The sequence below is a fragment of the Epinephelus fuscoguttatus genome, linkage group LG5 (assembly GCF_011397635.1).
Source record: "Epinephelus fuscoguttatus linkage group LG5, E.fuscoguttatus.final_Chr_v1".
NCBI classification, from domain to species: domain Eukaryota; kingdom Metazoa; phylum Chordata; class Actinopteri; order Perciformes; family Serranidae; genus Epinephelus; species Epinephelus fuscoguttatus.
The window spans coordinates 27,934,459-27,956,138 of record NC_064756.1 but is presented as its reverse complement, the minus strand read 5'-3'; the positions used below and the strand labels follow the sequence as shown (position 1 = coordinate 27,956,138).

At 40.4% G+C, this 21,680-nt stretch overlaps 1 protein-coding gene across 3 annotated transcripts in view; it reads left to right on the top strand.

The window, feature by feature from the left end:
- lrfn1 (leucine rich repeat and fibronectin type III domain containing 1) overlaps positions 1-21,680 on the top strand; it is a 154,054-nt gene that overhangs the window by 115,296 nt on the left and 17,078 nt on the right. For all 3 annotated transcript variants that reach the window (XM_049577239.1, XM_049577236.1, XM_049577238.1), the window contains one exon: positions 5,286-5,401. The gene's annotated coding sequence lies outside the window, so the exon portion shown is untranslated. The remainder of the gene's footprint in view (positions 1-5,285; positions 5,402-21,680) is intronic.

Sequence of the window (21,680 nt, the reverse complement as noted above, 5' to 3'; positions counted from 1 at the left end):
GGATTCTTAATCTTGTTCATTCAAAGATGTTTTGTTTCATAACATCCCATGTTTAGCTTCTCAAATGTAATGATTTCCTCCATAGCCAACAATGCTTTTTGCACCAAAGTGGAATAGCCATGTAGCTATTTACAACCAGATACCATCGTGACAGAGGCAAACACCCCCAACAATGCTATAATGCTAGTTATACCGGGGGTGACTATGGTGTGTGTATTCCTGGGCATCCATGCAACATCAAAATATGACGTTGACATGAGCGGGTCTCAGCTATTCTGCTAAAGTTTATGTACACAGTGTGCATTCAGCAGCTTTATACTGTACATCTTAAAAAACTGAAGACTACGATGAGCCCACACTGACTCATGTGGGATTCAATTTTCAGTCCCGCTGTGTAAAAATTCTGCACTTGACCTATTCATCCACCATGTCTTACTCCCTCCATGGACTGTATTGCTCTTTATATTACATCGCCTGACTGTCTGGCAGTACATCTATGAGATATTTATCAGAATATTCAAGACTGACTAGTACTAGCCTTAACTGTGACCCCTTTGCCCTAATGCTAGACACTTCAGATCTTGATGCATCAACATGACAAGCACTAGTCAGTCACAGTATGCAGTAATCCATAATAAGGTGTTGCATGGATATGTGCAAATAGCTTAATAGCTGCAGTGTGATCTGTAACTGTTTAATGTACAACTCTAATATACCTGTAATCATATAACATGACATATCTTATGTGAATATGACATGAAGTACTTATCAATGAACAATCATCACTTGAATGAACCCCATTCACTGGTGAAGGCCACAAGATGTGGCTGAAAGCAAGTTATTATTCCCATACTTAGGAGCGAACCCTAAAGCTCAACATGTCTTCATGAGTTTTCAACACATTTATAGACCGCTGGAAGCTGCCAGTGAATAATTAGTACATATGTATATTTCAATAGTTAGGCTAAGGCTAATAAATATTTTATAGCAAGAAAATATGATTATGTTATACTGTTTGGTCATTCATATATTAACTGTTGGTACAAAAGAATGTCCTTATAACTGCTTACAATTACAATAAAGCAAAATAAAAGCAGTGTTTTAAATGTTAATGTGCTGCTTATAAATGTTACATTGGAAATAAAGCGTTTTATGTGCTTATATTTTTAATAGGCCTATATTTTGGACAGCTGGCTGTGAGAAACTGTGATGAGTATTTTCCTCTATTTTCTGACTGTTTAAAGACCTGAAAATCTATTAATGAATTTAGTGGAAAACAATTGGCAGATTAATCAATAATGAGAGTAATCATTAGTTGCAGCCTCAGTTGGATTGTGGTTTAACTGCATTGCAGAATTCCAATCACAGTGCAGAGAGGCTGCTTCCATAGGTGGAACTGACAGTAACGTGAGCGAAATCCGATTGCTTGTTCAGATCTGTAACTTAATCCATGTTGACGTGACTGTATGTAGTCTCATTGAAAAGCAGGTGCGCCTTCAGCTAATGCATTACAGCAGACCTCCACATGTGATGCACCGGCCCCGTCTGATGGAGTCTAACCATAATACAACCAGCCTTAATTATCGCTGAGAATGGGTTTTCTTGATCCCAACTGGCTCCTTTAGTTCCGGGCCTTTTCTTGGTAACCTTGCCCTGAAGCAGCACCAGATTCATGAGTATTGATTGGCTGGGACACACACATACACACACCATTCATCTTTTCTTGACCTCTAATGCCAAAGGTTTGTAGAAGCTAATAAAAAGCTAATTATTCAATCAAACTGCTCCTACAAGCAATTTTCCTTGAAACTGTTTTTTGCCTCATTTCAAGTAAAGAGCTCAGCTCAGTTCGAGTCAGGCCAGTGCGATGGGAGCGTTCATTAGAGTCTGGAGAAGTTTTAGATTAGCAGAAGCGGCTCAGACAAAAACAGCTGCTCGTCTTTAATAATCACCTCACTTTTGTGGTTTTGTCCCCAGTTGACTCTGAGAATTTTGCACCCACTGATTAAACTGGATATATTCAATGTATTTAAACACATTAGGTCTACACTTAGTGACATATTTTCAATATGTTCACAGTTTCGGGGCATTGCTGTTCATGCACCCCTATTAGGTAGATGTAATTAGGCTTTGACTGTGGCAACACAGCTGCTGAAAACCCATGAATACGCACTATGAATCCAGCAGCATGATTGATACCTTGCCATGTAGCGTATATGATCCTGTGCGTAAATCAAGTCATTAATCAAAGTGCTGACATGAGGAGTAAATTACTGTAAAGCCAGTGGGGAAAGAGGAATGGTCTGATGGCGTTCAGTTTCGTGGATCTGCTGAGGATGAGTTTGACCTCACAGTTATGACAACTATCGGGCTACTCTACACCTCCGAACAGCAGCACTGTTTCCTGAACAAGTGGCTCTGTCAGTCCACTGCTGAGTCATGATGACATTGAGAATGTCCTTCAATAAGTGTGTTTCAGCCGCGGCTGCTTTATTGCTTGTCTTCATCTCGGGCACTGTGATTCATTCAGTTAGGGAGAGGGGGGCACTTGCTGAAAAATTGAATTCTAACCAAAATCTTAACTCCAGTCAGGCAATTTGAAAACAATTAGTCTATAATAAATACACAAAAACCTCCTCACATGCAGTGGAATTAATTTCCCACACTGATGCGGTCTATTAAATGATTTGGGTCCTTGCTTTCCTTGTCGGTAAGCTCAGAAGTGACACCATTTCTGTTGACATCTGGGGAAAGGAGGAACACAAAGAAAGCAGCTATCTTATGAATGCATTCACTCAAATCTATAATTGATTGTAGCTGCAAGGCTTGCTTTTGTCTCCCCTGATGGTCAGCAGGATCTGATGTAATGAGATGCCTCAAGGTTTTTTGCAGAGCTTTCTTTTGCAGCTTTTGCCGAGCTGATATCTAAGAACTAGAAAAAAAAAGAAAAAAAATACCCCCCTCTCTTTAAGCCGGAAGAAAGATAATTCTGACACTGTCTTCTAAATTTGTAATTTGTAATCTTGTGTGCTGAGACAAAAAGTATGAAATGGCAATTCTATTTTATTCCAATCTTTAAATAAATCAATGTAGCTCTGATCCACTTTTCCTGATACTTGCTGTAGGCAGAGTTTTCCAAGGAAATCTGCAAGCAAATCGTGATGTAGAGGAAAGCTTGCTTCAGATATCTCACTTTCACTTTCTAATACAATAATAACCCCCTGCCTCTACTATTCTCTCAGCAAGCTAATTTTTATAAACGGGCAGATAATGCTCTCACTGCACTACATTGAAGACCATTTGCAATCAAAGTTTACTTTTAAGCCCATTAAATACATACTTATGCCAGTGCGGCTCATATCTCCGACAATATGTTGATTAAGAAGGGGAATTTTAGGGTTATGGTTGTTTCCATCCTTCCTGTACAGTAACCTGACTGGCCTTTCGTTTGTTTTTCATGCCACACGCATTAAGTTGTCTCTCTGTGGAGTGACAGACACGATATAACCGCAGTGAGGTAAAAGGGCAAAGTCTCACCCCTGTTGTCATACCAGAGTATTTTAAGTAACAAAGCTGGCAGTGCAGGAGGATGACTGTCTCCCTAACAACCGTCTTTGTCTTGCAAAGATAGGAAGGAATCACCCTGATGGATAATGACTTGACGGAAGTATGTCCTTTGGCCAAAGTTGCCTGGCACTGTGGAATTTTTTCTTTTTTTTTTTTTTTTTTTGTCTTCTCTTTTCACTTTATATAAGGGCCTGGAGAGAAATGGAAAGAGAAATGGAGAGGTGAAATGTTGTGGAGAGGAGAGAGGAAAGTGGAGCAGGGAAGTAGAGTGTTTGATACAGTGAAGGGGAGCCATGTTGGAGATTAAGTGAGACTGGCTTGTCCTGGGCTGACACTGGACTTATCGCACTGGGCCAGGTGATGATTTGATGCTTGGAAACGAAGACAGAACCGAAAAATCAGTTGTTAGACCATTGTGGATGGGTGAAGGACTTCTCGCTCGATACAAATGTACAACTTTATGCACCTCCCAGTGGTTGCTCACTGTCACATTGCAGTCACACCACTCACTGTCACATTGACTGTCGGAGTGGGCCGCAGCGACGCCACACACACACACGAGCAGGAGCAGTTAATATGCATGGCATGATAGACTGTGAAATGATAGACTGTGAAATTTCTGACACCTACACTCTTACTTTATTTCTCTCCTTCATTTCTTAAACTCTGACATGACAGCGCTGACTCCAGCCTGCGATGAACTGAAGAGGATCGAAGTGACGTATCAAAAAGCAAAAGCTTGCGTCATAAATACTTCATTGGCTGGATGAATAGCTGAAGGTGACAAGCCTAAAGTCCCTCTCTGAATACAAATTGATGTACAGTAGAGCCCGGAAGAAGAACCTGAGTGGAGAATTCTGTCTTTTTAATGCACGAAGACTCTCTGCAGACAAATGCGAGCGATATGGTAATCTCTCTTGGGTTGCGTGCTGCTGAACTGCAGGCAGAGCTGTGACATGTCATGCAGCTTGTTTTGAATTTTAGGGACAAGTGAGAAACTGGAGGCCTGTGACCTTGGCAGTCACCTCCATCCTGTTTGAGAAAAAAAAAAAGAAGCATAAATGAAAGAAAAATTCAGCAGCAGAAATAGCCTCCTAAGTGAGTTACAAAACCTCATCCTCATTCATCTTCATCATGTGCATGGCAAGGGCCTTATGTTAAAGCACAGAGTAATTATTTGGATCCATTAATCACCTCATTTTCTCAGCCACAAAATCTCATCATGAGCGCAAGATTCGCCTGTTCTTTGTTTTGCACAGATAAATTCCAAAGCTGTGTCAAAATATGATGAATTTTTCATTATGCTCCCCTTTACACTTTGTTCTCTTTTAGCTACAATGATGCAGTGAAATATTAATGACAGGACACACATTCATAGCCATGGTATCTCCAACTCTGTTTTTCTAATGCCGCTCCTGCTGCTTATGCTTCTTTCCTGTTGTTTCATAATCAGATCAGTGTTCATATCACACCCAAAGCTGCCAAGTGTAAAAAAAGAGCAAGCTCAGTCAATGAGATTATGAATGTATGACTGCTTCTCTTGTGTGTTGAGGAATGTCGGCTCTTTCACTAGAATGCTGTCGAGAAGTAGATAATAAACATCCCAAAGTGTGTTAGAACAACGATACGTCTGGCGGGGGTTTCGCAGTGTAGTTAGCGTGCTCACCTAAGCTGCCCTTACTCTAACAAAAAGACTAAATGTGTTTCCTGTCCTCTAGGTGGTGTTTTCCTGTGACGCCAGAGAGAGTCGCCTGCCTCAGCTCTGACTCTCTGACCGCCAGCTGATCGGCATGCTGATGTGAAACCTGCGATGGAGACTGGGGCTTGATATCTGGTGAGTTTGTCATGTTTTCCAAGTCACTGCATATTGACTGAGCTGTCGCAGCCCCACCTTTTGCCGGGGCAGCTCTAACTATGCTGAAAATGTTGCGTTAGCAGTGGTGCATCAGCAGATTGAGGATGCAGTACTATGTGGATCACCGGTGGGAATTTGTTACAGAAAAGACAGTGAAACTACAGGTGCAGAGCAGAACTGGGTCAAATTTGCAATTGCCTTTTTTCCCCTTAGTTTGACACAATTTAAATAGCCATATGGGTGGAGTCTGTCAAAGCAGAGTCAGCTTAATTGCATGGGTACACTACATTTAGACATAGTGTGCATCTGTGCAATGACTAATGCAAACATAAACACATGGCCGCTATATTTCCAGGGAAGTAGGCATGAGAAATAGATACATACAGTACACTGTAGATAAACAACAAATGGACACCAACATACAATGTCTGCGAGGTCACAAATAGTACCAGAGTGTGTGGGAGTGTGCTGGATAAACCGTTTGTGTAGTGAACAACTTTATATGCATACAGTAGGTGGTTTATGGACAGTGTATACAACCTGCTTAGCTTTACGTTTGACAATAATGGATAATATGTACATTTTATAGCACAATTTATATAGCGCACTGTCGTATATATGATTTGTAAGTGCATTAGATGTTTCGGTATTACAGGGCTGTTGTACTGGGATTGTATCCTGGCAGCAAATGTCTGATTTAACTGTGCAAGAGGCTGATGGCATGTGGTAGGAAATGGCCTGCATTTGGTTTGAGACACGCGGCGACACAATAAAGACAGAGGTTTTTCTGACACATAAATATAGTTGTATATTTTATATCAATACAACTAATTATGTTGAAACAGGTCATCATTCCTTCTATAATAATAGTAGTTTAACACAAGGAAATACTATTTAAATCTCTGCATTGTTAATGCTCTAACCTTCTTTAAAACATGATTTATAATAGATAATTGATTTGAAAAGACTGATGCTCAATTAGAGGAAATATAAACACAAATAAACAACAGATTAATGTTGATAGGTTTTGTGGCCTCCTTATGTTTGCTCACTACAGTCTGTCTGAATAATATACTCTTACTGTCCAGTTGTCAGAATCAAGAAAAACAAACAATAAAAACATGCTACTGCAAATATGTATCCCCAGAACATGCAGAGGTAGTATTTTTATCATCTGTTCTATTCTTTCATCTTAAAAACTGGGGAGTAAGAGCCAGTGAGACTACAGCAATACTCTCCTGTGAATAATTACTTTCCTATCTAAACATAGACTCAAAGGCAAACCTCACCCATCTAGCACCTCCTGACTTCACTAACTTCGCCAAGTATGTCAAATTATTTGACCCATGTGTGGAACAAAAAGGTTCTACCTGGAGTCGTAGTGTAATTGACTGCATCTCTAACTAACCCGAAATGGGCCATAAAAACACCCTTCAAAATGCTGCAGCAGTACATAAATGCAGTTTCATGTTTCAATCGTACATTATATAGCATGAAACTATTAATTAAAACCCTGATACACGAGAGGATAGAGTTAATGATCTGTGCTGCGTCTTCAGAGAGCAGTCAGCCGAGAATAATTGTGTGCATCTGAAGTGCAGTAGGTACCTGCATCCCCCTTAACATCTGTCTGGTGTACTCGGAGTAGGTTTGCATTCTGAAAATGTCATCGCACCACATCTAGGCACTGAATCTGATGCAGCGTGCCGCCAGTGGCAGTGCTTTGCTGAGGGTGTAGTTTTAGGAAAAGGTCTGGGTTATTCCCCCGGGGCAGTTCAGTAAGTGGAGGCGGGGGTGTTGCGAGGTGAGGTTATTTTACCTACCTCTGACCCTCTGCGGTCAGAACCCCTGTGGTTTTCTGCGGTCAGGAGGGAATCACACAGTGCTGAGAACAAAGAAATATGATGGCTCCCACTTGTCCTCCTCTGGTTCAAAGGGAATGGCAGGGCAATGCTAATTAGCCAGCTTGTGTTACTGAATTGAACATAACTGCTGTTCCCTTCAGTGTTCCCCCTCCCTCTCGTCGTGCGCCTAACAAGCAGCGTCTACAACAGTTATGCACCCTGCATAACTCTGCATATTTTTGTGCACCGTGAGACATCCTGTTCTGTTGCTGTCCTGAAAAAGGAAATAATTCCCATCGTTAGATTAATCCTTTTCAAGAGAATTGAATTCACCCTTTCCTGTTTAATAATAGCAATTTGTTTTGTGAAAGTACAGCAGTTCTGGCCCATATGTATTCTTTCGACATCTTCGCCCAGCTGTTCTTTGGAGTGTAGTTTAATCCTGGCTGTCAAGTTTGAGGGCGATAAGAGGCGTAACAACAGGATTCCCCACCAGTTCATCCCAGCTCGTTCAAAATTATGGTACTACAACTGAGAAAATGGTGCTCTGTAAGTAGGTAGTGAATTCATGTTTTTAATCAGGGATCGAGGGGAGAGTGAGGAGGAGGTCAAGTTATTATCCTCACATATTCAACATTCCAGTGGCGGCGCTGTGCATATACGCCTCCCCTCCCTCGTCTTGTGTTCTGTGTTCTGTGGTCTGCGTCTCTTGTCAAAGTAATCTGAGTCTTGCAGTCAGTGTTTCCTGGAATACCAAGTATCGAAAGGCGGTGACAGGCAGTGTCGAGTAGCAGCTCAGAGTATCCTTGAGGTTTACGGAACATGTTACCATGTCAAGATATCATCTCTTCACCCGATTCCTGTTTCTGCAGCTGTAATCATACAAAGAAATTAAGCTGTACGCTCCGTGTCATCCACATCTCCAAGTAACAAGGGCTTTGTGAATTTGTAATGGTGTAGCAGAAGCTATTTCAAATGATAGTGGAGGAAAATATGGTAAAATCAAACATCACCTGCATGCGTGCGAGCACAAGTCAGATACAATAGATGCGTAGCTCCAGGGGGGTTGTGCTCAGCGTCTTGGTGCTTTCTCTCTCTCTTTCTCTCTCTCAGTCAAATATCTTTTTGTTAGTGCAGATGCACTCAGGGTTGGCAAACACATTGAAGGCTGAGTCACTTAAACAGCCTCATCTTGACACGCAGCTGACTCACAGTCTATTGATTTCTTCATACATCATATTCTTTTGTATTGTTCGTTGTTATGTATGTATACGGGGAGGGAGGGAGGCTGTTGTTTGAACTCCTCCGAGGCACATGTGTTTGTCTCGGAGCTACATCACATGATTAAATATTCCATGTTTAATGGCACATAGAGGTGCAACCTTGTTGCGTAATCCTTCATTAGTTACTAGGACTACAATTGAGTTTAAGAATTCATTTTCATTAATAGCCGAGAATAGCACCATCGGTGTTGCCTGAACAAGCCTCTCTCCCGGAGCAGCAAAACAGAGATCCTCTCATCTTGGTTGTCATGCAAGTGTAAAGCCTGGAGCTCATTCATTCAAAATAAAAGGTGCATTACATTTTTGATGCAACTTTTACTGCAGTGCTTGAATCCAAAGAGGCAAGCTCTTAACCTAAAAAGTTATCTGTAATCACTGGGACTGTTTCTACTCACAGTTCTCCTTTAGAAATACATCGTTTCATTCAGTGTTGCAGAAACCAGCAGGGCGTCACAAAGTACAGAGCAGGAGGAAATCTATCTTCTTCCTGCATGGAGACAAAAGTCAGTGAACTCATACCCCATTGATTCAGAGCCCAAAAACTTGGTTTTCAGCTGGAACCAAAAATAGTACAGTTTCTTTGACCTACAGTGCCAAACATGACATCACTGGGCTTGTCATATTGTACAGGGTTGGACAAATGTCGAAGTCAAGCAAGAAATTGACAAAAAGAGCGTGCAGTGGTCTCATTAATTGTTGCTTCATGCTTGTTTTTGGGGTAAAAACAAATGTTGTGCACTGTTGTGCATTGCGAAATGTCCTCCGTCCATGATACATCCTTGATACAATGGTTTTGCAGAAAACTGGTAGAAATGTGGGCTGGTTTGCTAGATAGCAACAAAGTTCCAAGAATCAGACTCAAGAACAGTCACTTTGGCCGAAAAGGAGTATTCAAGATAAAAGTCAATGATACAGACAGAAGGGAAACCAATTTGAATATCAAAGTTAATTTTGTCCCTGAGGCACCCCAGACCCACAACATGTCTGAGCTAAGTATGCCTGTATGAATATTGTATGTGTGATGCATGTTTAGACACATACAGTCTTAGAAGTTGTGGTGTCCTCACTGGAATTGTATTCTACATTTTTTTTTTAAATAGGAGAATCAAAGCTTTTCTCTTAAAGTGCTAAAATGAATGTTCCCTTAATTGAGATATGATCAAAAAATGTTGTTTATTATAAGAGCTATTTTTAGGTATCTACCATAGCTCAAAGGAAAAGTCTGTACCACCTGCTGTGCGGGGACATGTACAGAAACGCACCTACAGTATAGTGATCTTCTTTCATCGTAAATGTGAATGCCTGAGCATCCGCCTCCGTATCTCTACTCCCGTCCCTGTGAGTGGCTCATGCTTTAAAGTGGCCAGTTTCACTGTCCATCTGTGCATTGGTCTAAACAAGGCCATGACAGGAGCTCGCTTCCTTTCATATCGTTTACCAAAAACAGCGTTTGGGAGTAGTGATAGTGGCAGACGAGGAGCTGGTTATGAGCCACAGCTCCTCCATTGTCTAGCATGCTGGAGAAAGAGTGGGAGCCCCTAAAGAGGCCTGGCAGAGTCTCTGCTTCCATCTGCCTGCATGCCTCGCCATGGAGCCCAGCTCGCACCACTTGAGATTATACTCACGTCCAAGCTGTTACTGTAATTTGCATTGGCTCATAGGCAGAGGAGAGTGAGGAGGAGGAGGAGCTGCACATGAGGCAGGGATGTTATAAGTGGTCCTGGCAGCACAATGAGCTTGCCTGGGCGTAGTATTATGTACAAGTGGCATGCGCAGAGCTATATTAAAGTGCAATAATGGCACCGAGCAGGTTGCCCTGCTGTCCAAGATTATTGTCTGTGTTAGTGTATGAAGTAAATTATAGAAATGTTGTGTTTGAAACTGTCCCAGTCACATTCAGTATTGGGGTTATGTGCATTATAGCTGCATCATTCACAGTTCATTCCCAGCTCCTGTCTGCAGCAGCAAATGGAAACGATCAGAATACTTGAAACCAATACAACATCTGTCATTCTGAAACATCATATCCTTTGTTATGTATCCCTACTAATTAGCAAGTGATGTGTTCATTTCCCTGTAATTCATTTAGATGAAAGGTCACACACCTGGAGGAAACCCACGCAAACACTGAGAAAATAAGCAACGCGAGCGAGGGCTGTGGCCGAGGATCAAACTGGAAAACAAAAACACATGAGCTGCTGAGCTGCCCTCTCTGTTCAGATCATACATCAAACCTGGGAAGCAATCATAATATCTTCTTTCAAATCCAAGGCAGCGGCTTTATTTACAAACCATTTTCTGTGCTGAATGTGTCTGCATTGAATATGGCAGGAGAACTCATCTGGGAGGTGTTGAATATGTAGAAACTGCTTGATATAGGATTTTTGAATTAAATTCACGTTTTCCCTCAATAACAGGGAACAAAACCAAAAAAGCACTTTCCTGCTCAATCCCACTGAATGTTCTCTGATGTCCTCGTTTTTCAGGCTTAATTTGTTCCTGACTTGATAGCTTTTGGACTGCAATTTGGTTCAGCGGCTAATTTATCAAATTTACTAATTAACAAGAGACGGAAAATAAAGAGCAATTTCTGATAATGCCACCTTCATCAAATAGGTTGTGAACTAATTATTTATGGTACAGCCACAAGTACAATGACCCATAATGAACTTCCTGTAGCTGGTGGTGAAGTCACTACATGTGCAGTATTTAATGCTTTTTATCCATTAACTTTCTCCAGCACAATTATTCTAGTCAATAGACCTCAACCTTTTCTTATATTGTCGTTAAAGGAAATGTATTTCCGAGGTAAAAAAAAAAAAAAGCTTTACAAGTTAAATTGAAACTAGGGCAGTAGCTTAAGTATTGTGGAGACAGGGATGGAGGTTCAAATGTCAGGACAGTTTTAATCCATTTTATTTCCTTTGGCAAGTTTGAAAGACATCAACATTTCTTACACAGCAGTTAATCCTTTTTCTGTAACACTGACTTTCCATTATAGAGAAAGTAAAATGGACTTTTTCCGTGAGGCTTCAGCTTTATTAACTTTGTGCAGAGCTCTAAAAACAAAAATATAGATAAAAAAAATAATAATTATGCGACCGATAAGACAGAACTAAATATGCCTTTCAGTCTCAAATAGCCGGCCTGACAGGTTTGTGACTGGGGATTGACAAAGTGTGGGATGAACTTGTCTGCACATTAATTACTAATTATACCGATATGTCATGGATTTAATGCATTGACCTGATTTCCCTAAAAAAAGCTGTAATTGAAGGCAGAAATAGCAAATAAGGATCTAATTTACTCAGAAAATCATGCACATCAGACTTTTTTAGCATGACCTGTGTTTGAACTTGGGAGGCATGGCTTGTAGATTGGGTTTTTATTTTTTAACACATTGAAAATATAAACAGTTTATTATTATCATACATGCTGTATGGAGCCATTTGTTTATTCATTTTCCATGACCGCTTATCCTGTTGGGGGTTTTGGGTGTGCTGGAGCCTATCCCAGCTGACACTGGGCGAGAGGCAGGGTGCACCCTGGACAGGTCACCAGACTATTGCAGGGCTGACACATGGAGACAGACAACGATTCACACTCACATTCACACCCGCGGCCAATTTAGAGTCACCAATTAACCTGTATGTCTTTGGACTGTGGGAGGAAGCTGGAGTGCCTGGAGAAAACCCACGCTGACACGGGGAGAACATGCAAACTCCGCACAGAAGGGCTCCCCCACCCAGAGGTTCGAACCAGGAACCTTCTTGCTCAGTGCCTTAAGTGGGCCGGTATGCACCGCCACTTCTAGATTTTTAGCCCCTGGGGTACCGGGACTTTTTACAGAGTACTGGGACTTCTCATGAGCTCATAGTAGCCTGTCCTGTTTTATTTCTATGGCTATACTACATTACCCAGTGTGGACCACATTGTGTACAAGTATGCGCCACATGCCTGTCCCTTCTCGCGAGACGTTTGTTGCGAAGTCGAGTCTGCCGAAGAATAAGAAGAGTTCTCGTGTTAGTACAGTTGTTGTTGTTGTTAGTTGCACGCGAGGCGCTACATCCCATGGCTAGTTGCAGCCAAAAGTTTCGTTTCATACAACAGGGGATTTCAATCTGTTGTAAATGTTGGCGTGGCTCCAAAAGGGCACAAAAAGAACCCGGACCGGGCCGGAATCGTATGATGACAGTGAAGATGCCACAGAAAATGCAAGTCAAGAGCAGCCTGCAGCAGCAGTTAGCAGTAGTGCATCTGCTAGCAGCCAGGCTAGCAGCGAGGTGGCATCAGCAACACCTGTTGCCATTGACATCAACAATAACCCCGTCACAGGACAAGAATGGCAAGCCAAAGGGATGCTATAAGGCAATCTAATATTAAATATAGTTTCCACAACTGCAGTGGCCTGGGAGACATCTAAGTTCAAGAAAAAGATTTTTGTTAAATCAGCATCAATAAAAAGATTTTTTTAAATCAGCATCATGTTCTAGTATTTGAATGTATCACTTAATGATCTGCTGGTACCGACCGCCCACTGCCTAATTTACCTGCTAACAGTTGAATAAGGGGAGTACTGGCACTTATTTTTTTCCACTTAAAGCACTGCTCTTGCTGTGAATGCCAACCACTGCACCACCGTGCCATCAGATATTTGTTGAGTTAAGGTTATTATTGGCAGATACCCTGTGGAGTTTTTAACCACTAATGGTGCTACAGACAGGATTTGGGTATAGCGGAATACAACAGCATTACATATTCATGATTTTAAGATAAGAGTAATTGTATTCAGTTACAGTTTAAATTGGTGGTAATCTGAATACAGTTATTGTCTTTTAATAATAGATTACTTGAAGGGATTACTTAATTTGTGTTTGTTTTATTTGCTCAAACACCACGTTCTAACTGAATGTGATCCCAGCAAGCATCGGCGACAAAATCAGTTTCATTGTTTATTTTCAACTGGAATATTTTGACTGGCTACAGCGTGATGCCATTTAGAGCTGAACTTTTGCTGGACGCCATGTTTCTATTTAATCCTGTCACTTGCTTTGAAAGGACGGCAATACATGAGGAACGACTGATTTGTGAAGTTAAAATGAGGAGTCATCGGCATAAGTTTCTGGTAAATTACCATCGCTAATAACAACCTACTTGCTGTTGGCGCTCAGGCACAAACTGGACTGTTTGTAAATTTGGAGCGCTATCGGTGCCATTGTGACATCGGCTCTAAAAGGGTCTATATTTCCGATAAACAGATTTTTAAAAAGTTTATGCAGTGCACCAGCCACACAACAACAGGCAGAGGAGATGCAAAGCCAGGACACTGTCAGCAAGTGTTTTTGGCATTGAAATATCAGCAAGACCATTTTGAAGTATTCCAAAAATTGTGTTATTTAGTCTGAGCAATCTAATACATTACAGGACATGTATTCAGTGGTCTGTGGTGAAATACATTTTAAAATTACTTGTATTTTTTAGGTAAATTTGAGTTTGTGCTCAAGGATAGAAAAAAAATTGGCTGTGTAAATCTTTAAATAGGAATAAACAAAACATTTGTCAGGTTTAAGGCCTCAAGGATATACTCAAACCAATGTGTTTACACTCCACAGGGTAACTTTAACTTGAATTTAGTTGAAGGAGCATTGTGGTTTATTTCAACTTTATGTGGCCATTGTGATTCTATGGATTGTGCTAACTTTGCCCTTGCCACCTCCTTTTGGTGAGATTTGGGGAAACGAGGACTTGTGCAAAATAACGTGCTGTCTTTCTTTATATGAATCATTTCACTGATTTTTTTTTTTCTACCTGGGGCTAAATTATCTGACAAAGTTGTGACATTTCCTCTCAGCTACCATTGTCAGTCAGATCATAGGGGGTTCAGAAAAATGTATATCCAGATGCTACTGTTCACTGCTGGTTTATTGCCATTTTACATGTTGCAGTTGTTTTTCTCTCACCGTATGGAGAGCTGAGTGTTTGGTCAAGTCATCCTCGACCTTTATCTCCAGTTGATTTTGGGGAGATGCAAAATAGTCTGATGGCAATGTTGATAAGCTTTGCAAATTTTAGCTGTCTGACTTACACAGCTGAGATCCTTCTTATCTTTGGACACATCTATTTTACAAGTCTGGCATCTTTGCAACAAATGTTTTCCTCCGCAGTGAGCACAGAAGAGCAGTGACCGAAAGAACACCACCAGTTTCCTTTGGCACGATGTCTTTTGGGATTGTCCTGTTGCCTCTGCCTCCATTTTTCATCGTTCCTCCTCCATTTCCTTTAACTGCTGGTCTGTGTTCTCCTGTTCAAATAAATACAGTTGACTATCACATTGAAAGGACCTGTAATGAGCCTCATAATACTCCAGAGATAATCCTCCATTGTATTTAGTTTAGAGTTTCCTTCGAAGAAAGTAAACCTCAGTTAAAGTCTGCCTCACACATGTAAACAAACTGGATTGCACAGATTAATATGCAGGGTTATTAGGCCAGCCAGCAAGTTGCCCCAGATGTAGATCCCTACGCAGTTAGCCATAAAGGCAGCTCCAGGCGTCTGCTTTCTGTGTTTAATTCCAGTCGGACTCAGCGGCAAGTGTTTAAAGTGATTCATGTAAAAAACAGGTTTATTTAAAGAACTGTAGGAGGCTCCCACAGCTTGCACCAAAATATGCGCGAGTCCTTGTTTTCCTAAATCTCTACAAAGGAGGTGGCGATTGCAAAGGTAACAAAGCCCATTGAGCCACAATAGCCACATTTATGAGAAACACGCCATGTTGAAATACATCGGAATTATCCTTTAAGGATTACATTTAAAATATATGTAAGAAAAGAGCAACATGACACCTCTTCTTTATGGTGCACCTCAAACAAAAATAAAACAAGATCAGGATGCTACAAAACACTCAAATACACAAATGTGCATTATGCAAATGCTGACAAAAGCAACCATTTGACAAAAGCAACTGGTGCACAGAGTAACGTGCTTTTTGTCTTAGTGGAGTCACAGTAAACCAATAAAGGCACTGGTACATAATGACTGGTTCTTGGTGATAAAATTATGTTGTTGGAAGCAGTCAGTATTCACTTTAATTCACTTCATTCTTTTGGTACAAAGCCAAGTGTAGATAAATCCACACCTTATGTGTATTTACTGCCCCACTGCCACTGTGTACGTATTGACGTTGCAAGGTGCTTTATTTGGCACAGAGACGGGATTAGTGAAGCTCAGATGCCCTGTAGTGTATATACGAATATAATACCCACAATATATGTTTGACAAAAATTCTGCCTAAACCTGCTTTGCGTAAGCTTTCCTATGAAGTGTGTCAAATTAAAACTGTGCAGTCTATTATTTGTGTGCACTGAGTGAATCTCATGCAGCCGTAGCTGCCTCATTCTGAGGTTGTGACACACACTCATAAGCATTACAGCCTTGAGTGAATTTGGGCCACTGTCTTCTATATCAATTAGAGCTGTATGAGTTTTTCATTATGGCGTCCAGTTCTTGGTGTAGATTTATTCATGTGGTTCCCATTGGTAATAAATCTCAATTGTTTTTGTTAATTAAATGATATTGTAGTCATAAAGGAGAAGGTACAGATTTGGTATTAACTTTGTATTTGACTAAAGAAACAAAATGATGAATGGGGTTATCTATATTTATTGGGGTCTGGATGGAAAGAAACACAATGCCCTAGTACAGTATAACAAGCTCAGGAGTCTGCGGCTAAGCTAGCAGCTCTGTGAGGCTGCACAGTGGTGCTATTAGCAAAGTGCTAACATACTGATTTATCTGGTATAATATTTACCATGTTCACAATTTTAGTTTAGTATGTTTGCACGCTAATCTTAAATGCTATATCGTAGGCAACTGGACTTGCTTGCGTTTCTTGAAGATGTTTCGCCTCTCATCCAAGAAGCTTCTTAAGTTTTGATGTGTGGCTTAAAGAAACGCAAGCAAGTCCAGTTGCCTACAGTATAGCACTTAAGATTACCATGACTTGGATGACTGAGAATCTTCACCGACATTTGCAAGCTAATGTTTACCAATTAGTTCTAAGTACAATGTAAAGCTGAGGCTGAATGTCATTGTTTTTCAGGTATTCAGACAGGTATAAACCAAAGTACTGGACAAATTCAACCTAGTTCACTCTTACAACCATATTCCTACAGAAAACCTACCTCTTTACAGGACTATATATGCTTTATACTACTTACCTACAATACTTGGTTAAGTCAAAGATTATTTGTCCAAACATCAGTCTTAAATCTAGTTATAAATTCAAGAAGTATTCAACTGAAGTGTCTGATACCTGTAGACGCCCTGGTTGGGACACCACAGTTTTAACTATTCATCCTTACGTCTGTACCAAATTAGTGGAAAGCCATCCACTAAAGCAAAAGTCATGAGGACACATTGACTGGAAAACATGGATGTCTGTACCAAAGTTTGTCCCAATTCATGTTTCACTGGATGAGTGAAAACTTTGACTTGCTGGTGGCACTAAATAAAAAGTCAGAGTCATTAAGATTACTCCTCAGGACACAATGGACATCTGTACGATTTCATGGCAAGCCATCCAGTAGATGATGAGACTGACTCAAGCCTGATTTTTGGTGGGGCGCTCGACACTTTCGATCAGTGTCGCTCAACAGAAATTAAACACTTGTGTGTCATTTTCAATTTATGCCTCTGCGAAAGGTCTTAAGTCGTCTCCATGGTAACTAGAGACCCCTGAGGGTTTTTTTTTTACAATCCGAATCTTTTTCTGTTGAGTTTAGTGAAGCACTATCTGCACAGACAGCTGTTTAAGCAGAATATTCTACTGTATATGTGTGTTTTAAGTTATCAATCGCATCTACATTGATTGATCAGCTACCAGTCTGGCAATGAGTGGCAGACTCTCCTTGCTCACTACAGTGGGCTGGAAAAAAAACTCAGTGAATCAATAAGTAGAAACACTGTTGATTACTTCACGTGAAGCTGACATGGTGAAGGCAGTTTGACCAGTCACTGTGCTCTCAACTCCCGGGGAGCTGCTGCTGACAGACAGACAGAGCCATTGAATGCAGGTCAGAGTTAGTGTGGATTGAAACCTACAATCTCCAGTAACAAACTGTGCAACAACATATGTTAACAACATGACAGAATTCACTCATCAGAGGTGTCAAGCACCCTACTATAAATAGGCTTAAAACCCCAAGAATTTCAAATCGATGTTGCCAGAGGAAATGTTAGACAATCCCTGAAGTCTTTATGGTTCATCCTATGGGGACTATGAATGTTTGAACAAATGTTACTGCAGTACATCCATCCATTTTCATCCACTTATCCGGGGTCGGTTCGCAGGGGCAGCAGGCCAAGCAGAGCACCCCAGACATCCCTCTCCACATCAGCGCTTTCCAGCTCCTCCTGTGGGACCCCAAGGCGTTCCCAGGCCGGATGAGATATGTAATCCCTCTAGCGTGTCCTGGGTCTACCCCAGGGCCTTCTTCAATACATCCAGTATTTTTTTGTTTTGTTTTATTTTTGTTTTTTTTTTAGATATTTCAGTGTGGACTAAAGTCATAGACTGGCAGACTTACCTTTTAACGTGACTGAAAACTCAAGATAGATACTGGAAATTTCAGTATCTTTGTCCTTAAAAAAACCCACAATTGGTCTTTGACAGTCTGTGTTTGTTTATGTGTTTGAATAAAATCCAAATCTTTGCCTTATTATAGCTGATATAATTGATTTGAAGGAATTCATTATTTGCAATTCCACTGTGTGATTAACAGATGGTCTTTATTGTTTGTTTCAGACACGGTTCCTTTATAGTGAAACAAGCTGGTCAGAAATCCAGCTTCAGTGCGTGAAACAGCTTACATTAATGAATGCTCTGTGCATGCCTGTCTTGTTGTAAAATGAATGCAGTGTATCTCAACCAGGAAGGGTTTTAAGTTCAGCCATTTGATACATTTTCTCTCTTCTGTAAATCGGCTCTTTGCTGGAGTCGGCTGTGGCAGTAAGGCACGTAACAGGCATACATATTACCTCGCAAGGGTACATACAAAGCAGGATCAATGCAGTATAGGAGCCTTGGGAGGAGGATTTGAAATCAAGTGTGGATTCCTCAGCATCACTGTAGCACAAAGTGGCACCACAAGACACCAATTCAGAGGGTCTATTCAGCTTGTCTGCACAGATCGAGGAGGGCATAGAGCCGCTATGCTTAGGAACAAGAAGACAGGAATAAAATAAAATGGCAAGTCTGAGGATAAAATGATAAATGTAGAAGACAAACAATGAGAAAAAGCCGCCGCCACATGGGAACACATGCAGGAACTACATATAGAGGAGACCATCATGCTGCGGTGTTTGTAAATCATCAATTCTTGTCACTGCGTTACAAAATAGTCTAGAAATAGAAATCCCATAAGCTAGATGTCATTCAGAATCACCATCTGTCCTCAGATTGTTTGCTAGCAGCTCCTGCTTTTATCATGGCTTGTTTGTTTGTGTTTCTTTCCTCTCTTTTTTTTGACAAATACGTCGACTGTACTTTAGCAGTCTCTTGGAAGGTGTCAGTGAAATAGCTACATGGAGAAAAGAGTAACAGCCACACTGTTTATTGTCAAGGTATTTGCTGATGTTGCGGCAGTCCTATCTCCTAAAAATGACTCCAAAAATAAAGATACAGATTCAGTGTTTTGGAGTCAGTAAAGAGAATATGTACTGGTGTGTTATACTTCATTAGCAGGATATTCAAATCATTCAGTGGTGATACATGCATTAAATATACTAAAAATCTGAGTAATTTGTAGTTTACTTGAGTATTTAACATTGTATGCCAAGTTATACCTTTACTCCACTACATTTCACATCTAAATATTGTACTTTTTATGTCACTAAAATTCTTTGGCAGCTGTCATACTTGTTACTTTGCAAATGAAGATGGTATAAACCTATAATGAGCCTGTGTATGTAACACTTGCAACACTGCATAATGAGTGCTTTAATTTTTTAACCTTTAAGTATATTATTTTTCCAGTAATACCTTTACTTAAAGGTAGATTTTTTTAGGATTTAGTGGCATCAGCAGTGAGGATTCCAGCTTGCAACAGGCTGAAACTTCTCCCAAGTTAGAGGTCCTTTAGTTTCAGTTTTTTACCAGTATTATTCACAGAGGTCTTCTCTTCTCCACAGAATAAAGAACCACCACAGAATAAAGCAGTGTTTTTCCGGCGCTGTTCAGCTTGTTGCAAACAGTCCACGAGCCCAACACCTGCTGATGTGTGCTCACTTTTTTCTCTAATAACCTAAGATCCAGATGTTCAGGAGGTTTTTAACAGGAGCCGAATTATTTGCAGAAGTCCCTTCCTCTGCAAAGCAAACAAACTAGCTAATAAAAATGGTAAAAAGACTGAATAAAGCGGTTTCAATATGTTTTTTTCTAACACTGTTCATCACAAAGGGGTTGCCAACTACAGTTGCCGATGCAAAAACGCAAATGGCCCTATCTAGAGACAGTGTTTGGTTTGTTCTTTCTGGGCTACTGCAGAAACATGGCAGTGCAACATGGAGATCTCCATGGACGAGGACCCGCTCCCTATTTAAATAACATTCAATAAACATTCTAAGGTAATGAAAACACAATGATTCTTGTTTTCAGTTGATATACAACAAGAAAAACATACTTATTTCCATTTTTGCCAATAAATGCCTTGTAATCCTACACACTGGACTTCTCAGTGAGATTTTTAATCCCAGACTTGTATTTTTTGAATCGTGGCCTGTCTACTTTGTAGTCTAAGATCTGAACACTTTCTTCCACCTATGATATCATAAAACATGCAGCAGTGCAGCTCATCTTTATCATAATTGCCACAGTGTCCTCAATCCAAAGTGTGAACTTCAAAAAGGCGGGCTTCTTCTCTGAGTGTGAGGCTCTGCGAAATCTCTCACAGCAAACCCTAAAATGGGCAAATGGCCATTGTGAACCAAAGGGCAGTGCATTGTCCTATGCTTTCTATTAATTGTGACAGCCAACAGATGGACTGCAGTCAGAGGTTCAGTTTTTCTTGGGCTCAGTTGTGGAAGCAATTTGTGTATAAAGTGGATTGACTGGAACGACACCACATCCAATAATTGTATTTTGCATCGTATGGTGTTTGTGATTAGTGAGACTATTTCAGTAAGGAATGCAGTGGATGTACAGTAATCGGGATTCTGTGAGACTTAAAAAGCAGGAAATAATCACTTCACATGGGAAAGTGCTCGTATGTTATCCATGTAAATCAAGATAATGTCCCCTGTTGATTATTTGAGTGGTTTGACATATTTACGGAGCACTGCATAGCATGATTATGTGTGGAGATTGTCTGATATAGAGAAATTCTTAAACAAATGTTCATCAGTTGTTTGATGCGCACAAATATTCACTGCTTTCAGCTTTTTAAATGTGAATATTTAAGATAAGATATACTTCACTGATCCCCCAGGGGGGAAATTCAAGTATCACAGCAGTGCAAGAGAAAATCAAAGGACATTAAATAGAATAAGATTAAAGAGAAAAAATAAAAAAGATAATAATAGATAAATAAAAGATAAAATAAAATTGATACATTTATATATGATATATGTTTTCTACCTAGTCCTTGTTAGTAAATTTAATATTTTGGGTTTAGACACTGTTACTTAGACAAAAAATATATATACAAATATGTCAAATTAAGGCTCTGAGAAATTATGATGGACATGTTTCATTATTTTCTGATATTTTATAGACCAAACAATTAATTGATAAATCAAGAAAATAATCTGCAGATTAATTGCAGTAACTTTGCCCACATTTTTTGAGATTTCGTTCTCTTAGTCTGTACGCAGGTTGTCAAAATACATGCACTCGCCACTTTATTAGGTACGCCTGTTCAACTGCTCATTAACGCACATCAGCCAATCAATGGTTCAGGCTGGTGGTGGTGGTGTAATGGTGTGGGGGATATTTTCTTGGCACACTTTGGGCCCCTTAGTACCAACTGAGCATGGTTTAAACACCACAGCCTACCCGAGTATTGTTGCTGACTGTGTCCATCCCTTTATGACCACAGTGTACCCATCTTCTGATGGCTACTTCCAGCAGGATAACGC